The following is a 14,740-nucleotide window of genomic DNA, read 5'->3' as shown; positions in this document are numbered from 1 at the left end:
GACTAGAACCCCAAGAGTCTATGGCTGGAAAGGCCACACTGAAGGAAATCATTGTTGTGGCACTTTTGTATTGTTTGGGGTTTGGTTTTGTTTTTCTTTTGAAATACACTAATGCTAAGACCAAGGAGAAGGAAAAACGAAGTAGAAGAAGCCAAGAAATTTATAAACGATGGATTGATCCTACTTTTTTATACTCAACAGTGTGACTGAAGGGCTAATCTCATTTGTCCTGCCATACCAAGAAACCGTTGTTGCTTTTTTAAAGTGTCATGATTCTGTTGACAAAAAAAATGAACAAACCTTTCAGAATTTCTAAAAAAAAGGAATAGAGTTTTATTCAAGCCCAAATTAGGACAGCTGTCTGGAATACACAATCTTCACAGGGAAGCCAGTGCTCGGGAAAGAGAACATACATTTTTTTTACATAAAAAGTTATAAATTATTAGACAAAGAACATTTCAGAAAGTTGCACACCTTAAATTCCTATTACATGCAGGGCTGTATGACTTTAATCTTATGGGAACCAGGAAAGTTTCTTACTTTTTCTTACCCTCTGTGTTCAGAATCCTCCTTTTTGGTTATGTTCTTTAACAAGGCAGATGTACAATGTGTGCTCGGGAGAGAAATAGAGCCCCTTGCCTTGAGATTTTTCGGAGTCATTTTGACCTTGGTAAATGTTGAAGTGTAGCTTCCCTGAGAGCCCAGGAGCAGAGTCCACAAACGTTAAAAGTTGAAAATTTCCTTTAACAGTTCCCAATTGTTCTTAGATGGTCAGAATTAAGAAAAGAACATGAAATACGCAATACCTATGTAGTCTATATCCACACCTTAGCTTTCATTTGAAAGACTTAATTTTTTTATTCTTCTTGGGGCTGTCACACTATCATTTTAAGAAGCACTAGTCATAGTGCCGTTAACAAAAACAGAGAGATAGGAAGAGGACAGCTTAGATGATTCAAAATATGTGAAATGTAAACCTAAATGCCGCTATTTTGACTGTGAGATATTACAAAGAGTTTAGAGAAGTCGAATCTGTTGAGTTATTTATTCTCTTCTTAAGATTTCTACATTTTATTAAGAATTTAGAGATTCATCACCGGGGATGCCTGGGTGGCTCAGTGGGTTCAACGTCTGACTCTTGATTTCAGCTCAGGTTATCATCTCAGGATTGTGAGATCGAGCCCTGCATCGGGCTCTGTGCTGGGTTTAGAGCCTGTTTAAGACTCTCTCTTCCTCTCTCTCTCTCTCCCTCTGCCCCTCCCCCAAAAGAATTTAGAGATTCATCACGAAAACTTCAAATTCATTAATTTAAAGATGGAGGTATACTTTTTTCAAATTATAATTACTGACTGAACGAGACAGGAAGCCCTCAACACATAGTGTAGGTAGAAAAACAAATGCATTTATGCTAAGTTAACAGCTGTTATTTCTTTGTTTCAGTATTCCTTATCCAGCTCATTTAAAAAAAACAAAAATCAAAAGAGACAGGCATGTCAAGGAATATCAGCAAACTAAAAAGTTTGGTTTTTTTTTTTTAATATTTCTGTTCAGCTGCTGTGAATGATTCAGTCCATTATAATAAATGCCTTGTTTTAGAAGTGGTACTAACACCATCAATTCCCATTTTTTTCTCTTGAATAAAGATCTAAATTGTGGAGGTTTTAAAACTTGCTGTTTCTTCGTATCCCTATCACCCCACCCCTAGTCTTCTACACAGGAGTTACAGATAGAAACGCCAACAGGGACCAAATAGGCAAATACATGGTCCAGGCTTTGGGAGAGCCAAACAGGAAGAGAACACAGGAAGTCTGTCCTCACCAAAAAGGGGTGGCAGCCCCTCAGCTTCACTTGATCCCCCCAACAGGATCCCAGCCCAGTGGGGATAGAATTCCATATGTTTTGAGAAAAGTCCTAGTCCAGATTGTTTTTTTCCTAATCTCCTGAGAAAAACGATGACACTGTGCAGACCTACCGAGCACATCTGCAGGCCAGACTCAGCCCACACTCTTTGCCTTGCAAACTTTGCTTAGACCTTGGAACATTTGGCTCAAATCTTCTCAGAAAGAACCAAAGCTCAAATCAAGCAGTATTTGATTTATTTCCCCCTTGATGTATTGATTTATTAGCCGTTGTTTGGTACTGGAGGGAAACCTTTGGGGTAGGCAAGTACTGGAACGGTTGACTGAAAGGTGAAGGGAGGATTCCATTCTGACTATCATTGATGCAAACACTCCCCGCCTGTCAGTATTATGGATTGCCAGCAGCTGATAAACTGTTATCTGGAAGGCTACCACTTTGGTTTCACAAGTTAAAGGAGATTTGCTTGTTTTCATTCACAAAAATGTGTAATAGAAAAAAATACATTTATTTATATTTTCCTACAAATAACAGCTTGTCCACAGATGATGCTCAGAGATGGAAAGCAAAGTACATCTGACCATTTAGTAATTTATTTACACAATAATCTGTTATATAGAAATCAATTCTCTGTTTCATTTTTGGAATGAAAAGGCTCAGAAATCCCTTTAGTTTCATTTATTTTAAGTGATGGACAATATATGTTATAACCAATAGTTATAATGCTATGAAATATAAATGGCTTTTATTATGAACAAACTGATTATACAAGTGAAAATGCAAAAGATTAATAATGACTTCTAATAGAACCAATTGATTTTCCTTGTATTCCTCACACTTCCTTTATGTCCCTGATGCTTTCTTGACAAATATTCTGCTAAATTCCTTATCCCTCCTACCTTCAAATTTAGGAATGATTTTGTAGGAGCTACTTACCATGAAGGGAATTTCAAATTACTATGTCCTTTCCTATAGTGCTTTTGAACGTTATTCATTAGAAACCAAGTTTCAAAATGCAGTTCTGTTTACTCATGGTTTTAAGGGCACATGTATTTTTAGATATTTTCCTAGGAGCCATTAATATTTTGAACTTACTTATAATTTTGTTATTAACTATTATAACAAAAAATTGTTCACGCAATTTCTGTGCCACATTTCACTGGTGAAACTAGACACATTCTAAATAATGTGTTTTTTTTAATTCTAAATAAAACAGTTACTATTCAAATTAGAACATGGTTTTTACGGCACACAATTAGCCTTGTTCATCCACCTGTGACCACGGGTATAAAAATAAAAAGAAACTTAGTTTAACAGTAATTTATATTTATAAACACCCCCTGCAAAAAACACTGAAAACCTTAGCCAGTCCCAAACAATACCAATCTTGCACTAATATCATGGTATCTTTCCACCAGATTATAAAATTACCACTGCTTTAAGTAGGGTAGGAAGTTTACTGTAAAAACAGATGCCCCAGATGTATAATTGCTCAAAAATTCTGCAACTTTATTTTTCACTTATGTAAGGTCGGAAGTGAATGATTCTAGAACAGCAGGTGCCTCTTGCAAGAAGCAATACAGGGTCACAAGCTCCTTCCATCTTCTGTCTCTGCTGTCTTCACCAGTTGGCTTCCAAGGTCACCATGCTTGTCTGAATCAAGCCAATGAAAGGAAAAGGGCACGTAGAATCACATGTGAAAGCATGTCAGGGCCAGAACTGGGAGTAGGATATAGCACACCCCATTGGCTAGACTTAGTGACACAGCCATATCTAACTCAAATGGAAGCTGGGAAAATAGCCCAGCTATATGTTCCAGTATAAGGGGCTTAAAGAACACACAGCTATCCTCTGCCTCACCCAATATTTGTGACTATGCATAAACTGCATAATCCAGAAAACAAAAAGGAAATAGAAGAGGACTGTACCTGTATCCTTGCTACTCAACGGGTGGTACCCGAACCACAGCAATCCGTAACATCTGGGAAGTTGTTAGAAATGCAGACTCACAGGCCCCACTCGAGTGCTTCTGGTCTATATTTTAATGAGAGGCCCAGGGAATTTTCATATACATTAAAGTTTGAGAAATACTAACCTATATCTCAATTAAGATATCTTATGTTAGCTCAGAATTATTGTTCTATTTATATAGAATTTATATTTCTTTTGTGCAGAGTTGCATATTTCATGCACTCATCTAAACATACCACATAGCTATGTGTACAGATGTGTGTATATTTATGCACATTAATAGGTATATATATGTGTGTGTGTGTGATTGTGCTAACTGTAACTGTATATATTATATTAATTTTTTGGTATAAAAGCACTTTTTAAAATTATTATTTTCTTTCTTTGACTCTATAAACTATCAGTTAAAATTTTTTTCAGACTTTGTTAAGAGAAGAGCACTTAAATCGGCGGACCCACTGACAATTTCAAGTAAGGTTTGTATTCTAGACAGTACTACAAGAGAAGTGGCATGTCTCACAGAATGATGTTCACTTTAGGGTATGCCCCCAACAGGTAGGGGGACTGAGGTAGAATAGTAATTTGGATGGAAATTGTGAAATGCATCTTTAAGGTCGTACCACTTGAGTTGGATCCTAAATGATAAATAGGAATTTTTCCAGGCCATGAGAGAAATTTACTGAGGCATACAGACTTGATAGCAGAGATTTATTCAAGAAAAGATGAATGGTATGTTGTCAATGGTTGTTATCTGCTAGGATTGCATTTGGTTCCGTGTCCAAGTGACCTGAGTTAGTGGTATAACCAAATAGAGATTGATTTTTCTCACAAAAAAAGAAGACCAGAGACAGGCAACCCAGGGCTGGTGCAGCAATACCATGCTATCCTCCATATCCCAGGCTCCTTGCATTTCCGCACCACCGTCTGTGGCTGGTAGCTGTCATCCTCTTTGGCCTCATGGTGAAAAAAAGGCTGTTCTACCTCCAGGCTTCAGTCCACTTAGCCAGGCAGAAAGAAGAAGAAGAACAACAACAACAACTAGCAAATAGAAGATGGGGGCATTTTTCAAGAAACCAAACTCTTCCCATAGATTTCCAACAGGCGCCTACATCTCTCTGGCCAGAATTTTGTTAGATGATGACTCCTGGCTGAAACAAAGATGAGAAACAGTGTGTGTGTGTGTGTGTGTGTGTTTTAAACTGGGCGTATCGATGCCTTGGAATAAACTGGTTATCTAAGAATAGGGAAAAGGAGAGATTAGATTTTTAGTAGGCAACTACGAGCATCTGCCAAAATAGGTACAGTATGAGGATTGGGGAGTGGGGAGAAATGAAGGGAAACTAGGCCAAGTGCCAGATAAGGAAAGGTCTTCTGTATCATGCTGAGGAATTTGTATACGTGAGATTTAATTCCTGTGACTTGTTTAAAATATATATGGAACCCTAGAAGCAGCATAGATGACAGATTAGAACAGATAGATGATGAAGCGAGGAGACCAGTAAGAAACATACTATGAACACCTAGTTGTGGGATGATGTGAGCCTCTTCTAAGACAGTGGAATTGAGGAGGGATATTTAGAAGGTATTTAGATGAGAATGGGGTAAGGGGGGTGGAGAGAAGTAGTTGTCAGAATGTTTCTAAAATGTTTCTAAAATTCTTGTTTAAATGACTGAGTAATATCAAAGTTATTTCTGAGTTGTGAAAGGTCAAATGCATTTTAATTAATTAATTAATTAATTAATTAACTGGGGGGCAGAGGGAGAAGGAGAGAGAGAATCTTAAGCAGGCTCCCCACCCAGTGCGAAGCCTGATGTGGGGCTTAATCTCACAGCCCTGAGATCATGACCTGTGCCTAAATCTAGAGTCAGACACTTAACTGACTGAGCCGCCCAGACGCCCCTCAAATCCATTTTAAATCGATAGAATTGTTCCTAAATTTTTACCTAGTATATTATAAATTTAATATTATAGTCCAAGCCCTTAGTGAATGTTGTAAACACTTAAAGAATGCAGTTTCACCCTTGCCCCTCCTCTACTTTACTTGTTTTATTAGTAATTAGAAGAACAAATTTTCCTATGACACCTTAAAATAAAAATATCACAGAACAGCTGAGTGAAGAACAGTTCTGCTAAGCAACCACTTCAAAGAAAATTTGCTTTTACTTCCAAGGGAACTACTTACTAAATGATAATTTTCCCCCAAGAATGTTAAGTGTTATAAAATGAAAAAGCGGAGTTTTCAATTAGCCCCCGGGTGGCTGAGATTCTTTTACCTGAGTCTTGAACTTATCACTGTTGTTCCCCAAAGTGAACTCTCTGTTGCTGCAGAGCCTATGAAACTTTAATTAAACACCATTCAAAGTTTGCTTCCCAAAGACACAGATTATAGTGCCCCACAGTGGTCTGCAAAGCAACAAGACATTGTGTTTGGCAAACTTTTAAACACTAAAGTCTATTAAATAAGTCATGGGGATGAAAAGTACAGCATAGGAATATAGTCAGCAATACTGTAATACACATGGTGGGCATTTTGTAATGAATATAATTGTTGAATTACTATGTTGTACACCTGAAACTAATTTAGTATTATATGTCAAGCATATGTCTATTACAATTTAAAAAAATAAAACCTATTTCAAACATTATACAACTATGTTTGTTTCCTGTTATTTCTGTAACAAGTTATAACAAATTTGGTGGCTTAAAACAACAGAAATGTATTCTCTCATAGTTCTGGAGGCCAGAAGTTTGAAATCTAATTGTCTGCAGGGTTAGTACTTTCTAGAGGCTCAGAGGGAGAATTCATTCTGTGGCTCCCGCCTAGCTACTCTTTTCCTAGTTTGCCTGTAATCCTTTGTTTTCCTTGATTTGTAGACACATCATTCCAGTCTCTGCCTCAGTCTTCACATGTCTTCCCTCTGGTTCTTCTCTGTGTCTGGATGTCTCAAACCTCCTGCATTTTGCTTATTAGAACACTAATTATTGGATTTGAGGCTCACCCCAAATCCAGTATCCTCTCGTCTTGAGATCTGTAACTTAATATTGCATACAAAGACCCTATTTCCAAATAAGGTCACATTCACAGGTACTGGGAGCTAAGACATGGACATAATTTGGAAGGACATAATTCTCACTATAACAACCATCCCAGGGTAGAACACCAAGTTTTTATGATGTCAAGGGGGGCCGGAGACAATGAGACCCAAACTTGGGTTGATTGATCTAACCCACGAACCTAAGAGGAACTCTATTGAAAATAAATGATCTCGGGGTATTCTGTTCATACTTCTTTTTTAAGCTGATGGAGACGGAGAGTCCTGTTTTTATATTTTTCTACATGCTGCGTTTTCCCCTTATAAAAATGTGTTTTTTCATTAATTTAAAATGATAAAGGTTTTTGGAATTGTTGGGTCATCATTACTTTTTTTCTTCCCCTTATAGCAATAAATCAAAGAAGACAGAGCACTGCCTACCTTGCTTGCACACCTTTTTCTCTCCATATTGCAATTTTATTCACTAGGTGACTCTACCCTGAACATTTCCATATTTCAGTTAACTTTTACTTACAGTTTTGAGATAGGAAGCTCTGAAACATGAAAAGGGCAAAAAATCAACTGAAGTTCTTTGATGCCAACATAAAGTAAATGTATATATCTGCTACATAGCTAAACAGTATTAACTACATCACTGAGACTAAACTTTACTTTTACTTTAAGAATTTAAAAGATCTTTTAAAGGGAATTAAAGTTTAAAGAAAAGCAGTTTGCATTTTGGCAATTTTTGTTTATAAATCTCTCATCAGTAGGTGGCAAATAACATGGAATATAATTTTCTATTTTAAATGATTTTTACTCATCAAGCATATGAATAGAGATGTTTGAGAGAAATTAAATGTAGGTTCTATGTAACTTTTTAAAAAATCTCTCCCTGAATTGTATAGTTAAATTCACTCCAAAATATTCATTGAGTGCCGCTCTGAGCCGAGCACTGTTTTAAGGATTTCATGAACAGGCAGACTAGGTCCTTTTTTTCACTGGGATCATTCCGGTGGGAGGAGACAGTTAAAAAATAAGCAATAGTATAATTTCAGACATTGAGGAGTGTAATGAAGACAATAATGTCGGGTAATGTGATCGCGTGTCACATTGTGGCATGGGGTGAGGGAGGTCTGCTTTAGCTAACGCAGTCAGGGAAGCCCTCCCTAAAGAGATGATGCTGGAATTGAGGCTAATGGATGAAACGGTACTTTTAATACTGCCGAAGTGGCTGATACTGTATTAGCAAGGCCAGATCTATCCACGCTCACACTAAGCACAAGCAATCTAAAGGATGAAGAAATGATATCAAATAGCTTCAAGACAAGATCTGAAGCCAGAAAATTTATTTCCAAGCTGATGACTCAACAAAGAGCTGGTGCATTTGGCCAGAAACCATCTTAGATGTATGGCCAGAAACTAATTGGGAGCATGCCAGACCCAGACCTTAAAGTTATGGTTAAAGTTAGAGAATATAGTTAAAGTTAAAGAATATACGTTGAAGTTATAGTCAGATTTTTATTTTGCTTAGAAATCAAGCTTTGAATTCTATTCAATATCAAATCAGTGGTCACCATTATTATTACTATTATTTTTTGGTTCCCATTTTTCTTTCTAAAAAATCAACTATATTGAGGTATAATATATATACCATAAAATGTTTACAGGTCCATATTGACAAATATAAACATCTGTATAAATGTCTCACATGAAGAAATGAAGTATTGCCATCACCCAAGGGTCCATGTGAGATCCTTCCCATTCCATTCTCATCCCCCACCCTCAGTCCAAGAACACTGGTCTTCTTTCAATGACTATAGATTTGTCTTTTCTAGAGGTTTATATAAATGGAATCAGAGAGTATGTGGTCTCTTCTGTCTGACTTTTTCCATTTAGCATAATACTTGGAGATTCATTTGTGTTGCTCCATGTCTCAGTAGTTTTTACTTTTAATAACTGAGAAATATTCCACTGTATGGCTATAACACAATTTATCCACACACCTTTTGATGGACATTTTGGGTCATTTCCAAAATTTTTGCTAATACAAATAAAAATGTTACTAACCTTGAGGTACAAGCCTTTTGTGGACATATGTTTTCATTTTTCTTGAGTAAATATCTGAGTAAAATTGCTCACATAAGGGTAAGGGTATATTCAACTTTATTGGAAACTGCGAAATAGTTTTCCAGTGTGGTTGGAACATTTTACATTCCCACCAGCAATGTATGAGTGTTCCAGGTGCTCCTATCTTTGCCAACATTTGGCATCTTGTTTATTTGTGTGTTTGTTTTTAGTCTTGAGTGTCTAAGTGTTATCTCATTGGGGTTTTAATTTTCATTTTTCCTGTGACTAGATACTAAGCATTTTTTCATGTGCTTCTTGACATATGTATTTTTGTGAAGGGTCTACTCAAATCTTTTGCCCATTTTTAATTGAGTTGATTTATTTTACTGAACTGTAAGAATTCTTTGCGTATTGTGGATGTAGTCCTTTGTGAGATACATATATTGTGCGTGTTGTCTCCCAATATGTGGCTTGCCTTTTCATTTTATTAATGGTAATTTTCAAAAAGTAGAAGAGTTTCCTTTTCTTTTTCTTATTATGTTGCTGATCTTTTGCTTGTTTTTTCTTCTTGCCATATCCCTCAATTATGTATGTTGAGAAACTGAGATCATAATTTGCAATAATATATATCACTAAATACTAAATGGGTAAAAAATTATTATGAAACTGAAAAAAGTTCTATAATTATAACTGCTGTAGTAGTTTTCTATAGCTCTTGTAACAAATGACCACAAATGGAGCAGCTTAAGATAACACCTATTTATTATCCCATGGTTCTGTACATCAGAAATCTGGTCCCATATAGCTCAGGTGGTTCTCTGCTCCCAATTTTAAAAGGCCAAAATCAGGGTATGAATAGGGCTGCATTCCTTTCTGGAAGTTCTGGAGATGAATCCATTTTTAGTTTCATTCAGGATGTTGGTAGTATGCAGGTCCTTATGAGCGTAGGGCTCAGGCCCCGGTTCCTTGCTGACTGTCACCAGGGTGTTCTCATGGCTGCCTCCATGCTCTGGAGCCTGGCTCCCTTCCCAGCCAACAAGGGCAGTTGCGTCCTTCCCAAGGCCTCTGTGTCCTTTTGCCTCATTTCTCCTGTCTTCCTCTTCTGCTGCACCTCTCTGACTGACCCTTATGCCTTCCTATTCTACTTATTAAGGGTTCACATGATTAGATGGCGCCCACCAAGAGAATCCTGAACAATCTCCTTATTGCAGCTTAGCTGGTTAGTAACCTTAATTATATCTACAAAAGTTCCTTTACAGAACTACCTAGATTAGTCTTTGATCGGATAACTAGGGGATGGGAATCTCAAAAGAACATCTTTAAAATTCAACCTAACACACTGCCAAACCATTATCTATATTATGTGTGAAAAAAAACAACTTAAAATTAGATTCAGCAAGAGGTTGGAACTAGGAATGCTAAGAAGATATTTTAATTGGAAATAATCATGCTAATGTTAAATATTAGCTTATAAATTAGAGATAGTAAGGTAAAATTTACAGATATTCTGCATAGGTGTTTTATTCAAATTGTCACTTTTTTTACCCCTACTTACTGTCACATTGAGTATGCAAAGAAAAGGATAACTCTTTCATTTTGCTTTTCTTCTCTTTGCCCGCAGTTGATTTGATAGACACCTTAAAGAATTAATAATTTGTATCTGCAAATCCATAGGTTGAAGAAGTTTGAGATTTTTTTGAGAAATTACTAACAATGGCAGAAATCTTAACTGTAACATATTGTTAAAAGACTGCAAATTGTTCTTCCTCTTTTACCCTCTTTCCTTGATTTGTCCTTTTTCAACCTGAACTGCTTCTTCAAATCTGAAGAGCGATGTAAGAAATGTGAAAGGTGTAAGAAAGCAAACATGGTATTGTCATTGTTAAGTTGCTATATTGGTCTGCTAAGGGCTTCCATGAGAAACACCACAAACCAGGTGGGTTAAACAACAGAAATACATTTTTTCACACTTCTGGAGGCTAGAAGTCCAAGATCAAGGTGCCATCAGGATTAGTTTCTGGTGAGGCCTCTCTTCTTCTGGCTTGCATTTGGCTTCCTATTTACTGTGTCTTCACATGGCCTCTCCTCCGTGCATGTGTGAAGAGAGTGCTCAAATCATTCCCCCCTCTCATAAAGAAACAAGTCCTGTCACACTACGGTCCTAGTCTTCTGATCTTAGTTAACCTTCATTCCCTCCATAAAGGCCCTATCTTCAAACACAGGCACATTGGGGGTTAGGGCTTTAACATAAGAGTTTTGGAAGGACACAATTCAGTCTGTAACAATTTTTCTTAATAACAATTTTGTCTTAATAACAATTTTGTAATGAAAAAATGACAAATTGAACTCGAAATAAGTTGAAATGTCCCCCCCCAAAAAAGATATGATAAAACCCTAACTCCCACTACCTCAGGATGTGACCTTATTTGGAAAGGGTCTTTGCAGATATTTTAGAGGTGATTCATGGGCTTTACTTTGATGATTTAACATAACTGGAACTTCAATAATCTACAAGAGTAGATAGTTACTACAAAACTCATTCATATCACGTCTCTTTTTTTTAATGGTGGTAAAAAAACACATAACATGAGATCTACCCTCTTAACAAATTTTTAAGTGTATAGAACAGTATTGTTAACTATAGGCACAACTTTGTACAGTAGGTGGATCTCTAGAACTTCTTCATCTTGCATGACTAAAACTATATACCCATTAAGCAGCAACTTCTAATTTTCCCCTCCACCCAACTTCTGGCAAACACTGTTCTACCTTCTGCTTCAATGATTTTTATGACTTGAGATACCTCTTATTAGTGGAATCATGAATTATCAACTTCTATGACTGGCTTATTCTACTTAGCATAACATCCTCAAGATTCATCCATGTTGTAGCATGTGACAGGTGTGATGGTTAATTTTATGTGTCACCTTGACTGTGTGTATCTGTGAATGTGTTTCTGGGTGTGATTAACATTTGAATCAGTAGACAGAATAAGGCAGAGGGCCCTCCCTAATACAGTGGGCCCCATACAATAGGTTGAAGACCTGAATAGAACAAAAAGGCTGAATGAATGGGGACTCTTCCTGGCTGGCTGCTGGATCTGGGAGATAAGTCCTTTCCTAACTTCAGACTCAAACTGAAAAATTGGCTCTTCTCAGGTCTGAGGCTTCCAGCTTTTTGGCTGAAATTTACAAAATCAGCTCTCATGGCTCTTTGGCATTTGAATTTGGACTGGAAATATATCATCAGCTCTCCTGTATCTCCAGCTTGCTGGATGCATATCTTGGGACTTTAGCCTACAAAATTGTGTGAGCCAATTCCTTATAATAAGTCTCTTTGGTTCTATTTCTCTGAAGAACCCTGATTAATACAACAAGATTTCATTCTTTTTATGGATGAATAATATTTCACTGTGTATATATACCACATTTTCTTTATATATTCATCCATCAATGGATATTTAAGTTGTTTCCACATCTTGGCTATTGTGAATATTACTGTATTAAACACGAGAGTACTAGTAAGTGTGCAAGATCCTGACTTCAATTATATTTGATAAATACCCAGAAGTAGGACTGTTGGATCATTTGGTATTTCAATTTTTAATTTTCTGAGAAAACTCTGTTTTCCATGTGGTTTCATAATTTTATATTCTCACCACCAATCATAAGGGTTCAAATTTTTCCATATCCTCATCAGTATTTGCTATTTTCTGGGTGTTTCTGTTTTGTTTTTCATAGTGGTCATTCTAACAGGTATGAGGTGGTAACTCAGTGTAATTTGGATTTGCATTTTACTGATAAGTAATGATGTCAAGCATCTTTTCATATATCTGTTGACTATCTGCATGTCTTCTTTGGAGAAATGCCTTTGTCCATTTTTTTTTATTCAGATAATTTGTGTTTGTTTGTTTTGCTATTAAGTTGTAGCAGTTTTTTACACATTTTGGACATTAACCCCTATCAGATAATATGGTTTGCAAACCTTTTCTCCTATTCCATGCCTTTTCAATCTGTTGTTTCCTTTGCTGTGCAGAAGCTCTTTAGCTTGATGTAGTCCCATTTGTCTATTATTGTTTTTTATGTTGTGTATCCATTAATGTATTTTACAGTTATAGTTTCTTTTATACTTTTGACTTTTAACTCCTAAAGTGATGTATACACTTCTGTTATAGTTTCACAGTATTCTACATTTGTGTATTTTATTATTGTCTTTGTTAGTGAGCTTTAGAGTTTCATGTTGTTTGGCATCTTTTTGCACTTTAAAGGACTTCCTTCAGTATTTCTTTTAAGATAGGTCTAATGGTGATAAACTCTTTCAGCTTTTGTTTATTTGGAAAAGTCTTTATCTCTCCTTTGCTTTTGAAGAACAGTTTACCAGATATAGTTCTTGGTTGGCAGTTTTTTTTTTCTCTCTCTCAGCTTTTGACTATATCATTACAGTCCCTCTGGCCTGCAAAGTTTTGGCTGAGAAATCCACTTAGTCTTTTTTTTTTTTTTTTTTTGAAATCCACTTGGTCTTATAGGGGTTCCTTTGTATATGATGAGTCACTTTTGCTGATTTCAAAATTCTCTCTTTGTGGCTTTTGACCATTTGAGTGTCTTAGGACTCCTATTCCACCATCTTTCTGATGTCACTTCCTGGGTCTTTGCAGATTTAATCAAGTTAAGATGAGACCATTATGGTGGGCCCTAATCCAATATGACTTACAACAAGGTGTTCTTATAGAAAGGGGAAATTTGGATACAGACATACACAAAGGAAAGACAATGTGAAGACACACAGGGAGAAGATAGCCATGTGACTACAATGATGCCAAGGAAAGCCAAGGATGGCTGGCCAAGAAGAAGCTAGGAAAGATGTTCCCCTGGTGTTGTCACAGAGAGCATCATTTGCTTGCTGACAGTTTGATTACAGACTTCTAGCCTCCAAAACTATGAGACAATAAATTTCTGTCATTTAAACCACCTAATTTTTGTTTTTGCACTTGTAATACAACAACCCTAGGAAACAAATACAAGAGCTCCTTTAATAAACTGAGTTGCACTGAGGATTCTCTCCCACTCACCAAGATAATATGCATAGACATAACCACTTCTGAGTGGTTCCTATTCTCTCCACAAGAACAACTAAGAGGTTGGAAAAGGGAATACAAAAATACATCAGGGGTTATGGAGCTAAAATGAATGTTTCTTTTGAGAAATTTGTTGAAGTATCCCAAACTTGAACTTGATAGTGTAATATCAAAAGTGAAATGTCTTGCAGTAGACAGTTGCTTATTATTTCTTACATCCTCAATAATGTCACAAACTCATCTTTTCACCTTGGTGATCTACCTTCTGAGGAATTTTTAAAGTTCTTTTATCTTCCAATTTTTTTCACTTAAATAAACATGGATGCAAGAAGAATAAAACAAGAATTAAACAAATTAAAAAATTATATATAGGAGGGTTGTGACAATTTAAACAAAATATGTTTTAAAGACCCAAATGTGTAAATACCACTATCACATAAAATAGAGTGAAATAGGGCGCCTGGGTAGCTCAGTTGTTAAGCGTCTGCCTTCGGCTCAGGTCATGATCCCAGGGTCCTGGGATCGAGCCCCATATCGGGCTCCCTGCTCCGCGGGAAGCCTGCTTCTCCCTCTCCTACTCCCCCTGCTTGTGTTTCTGCTCTATGTCTCTCTCTGTCAAATAAGTAAATAAAATCTTTAAAAAAAAAAATAGAGTGAAATATAACTGAAATATTGAAATGACCAATCAGCACTGAAATGATTTATATAGCACTTAAAATGTTTCTGCTTCTGAAA

The sequence above is a fragment of the Leptonychotes weddellii genome, chromosome 3, assembly GCF_054177405.1.
Source record: "Leptonychotes weddellii isolate Sample4059 chromosome 3, ASM5417740v2, whole genome shotgun sequence".
NCBI lineage: Eukaryota > Metazoa > Chordata > Mammalia > Carnivora > Phocidae > Leptonychotes > Leptonychotes weddellii.
Note: the sequence above shows the minus strand (reverse complement) of the source record.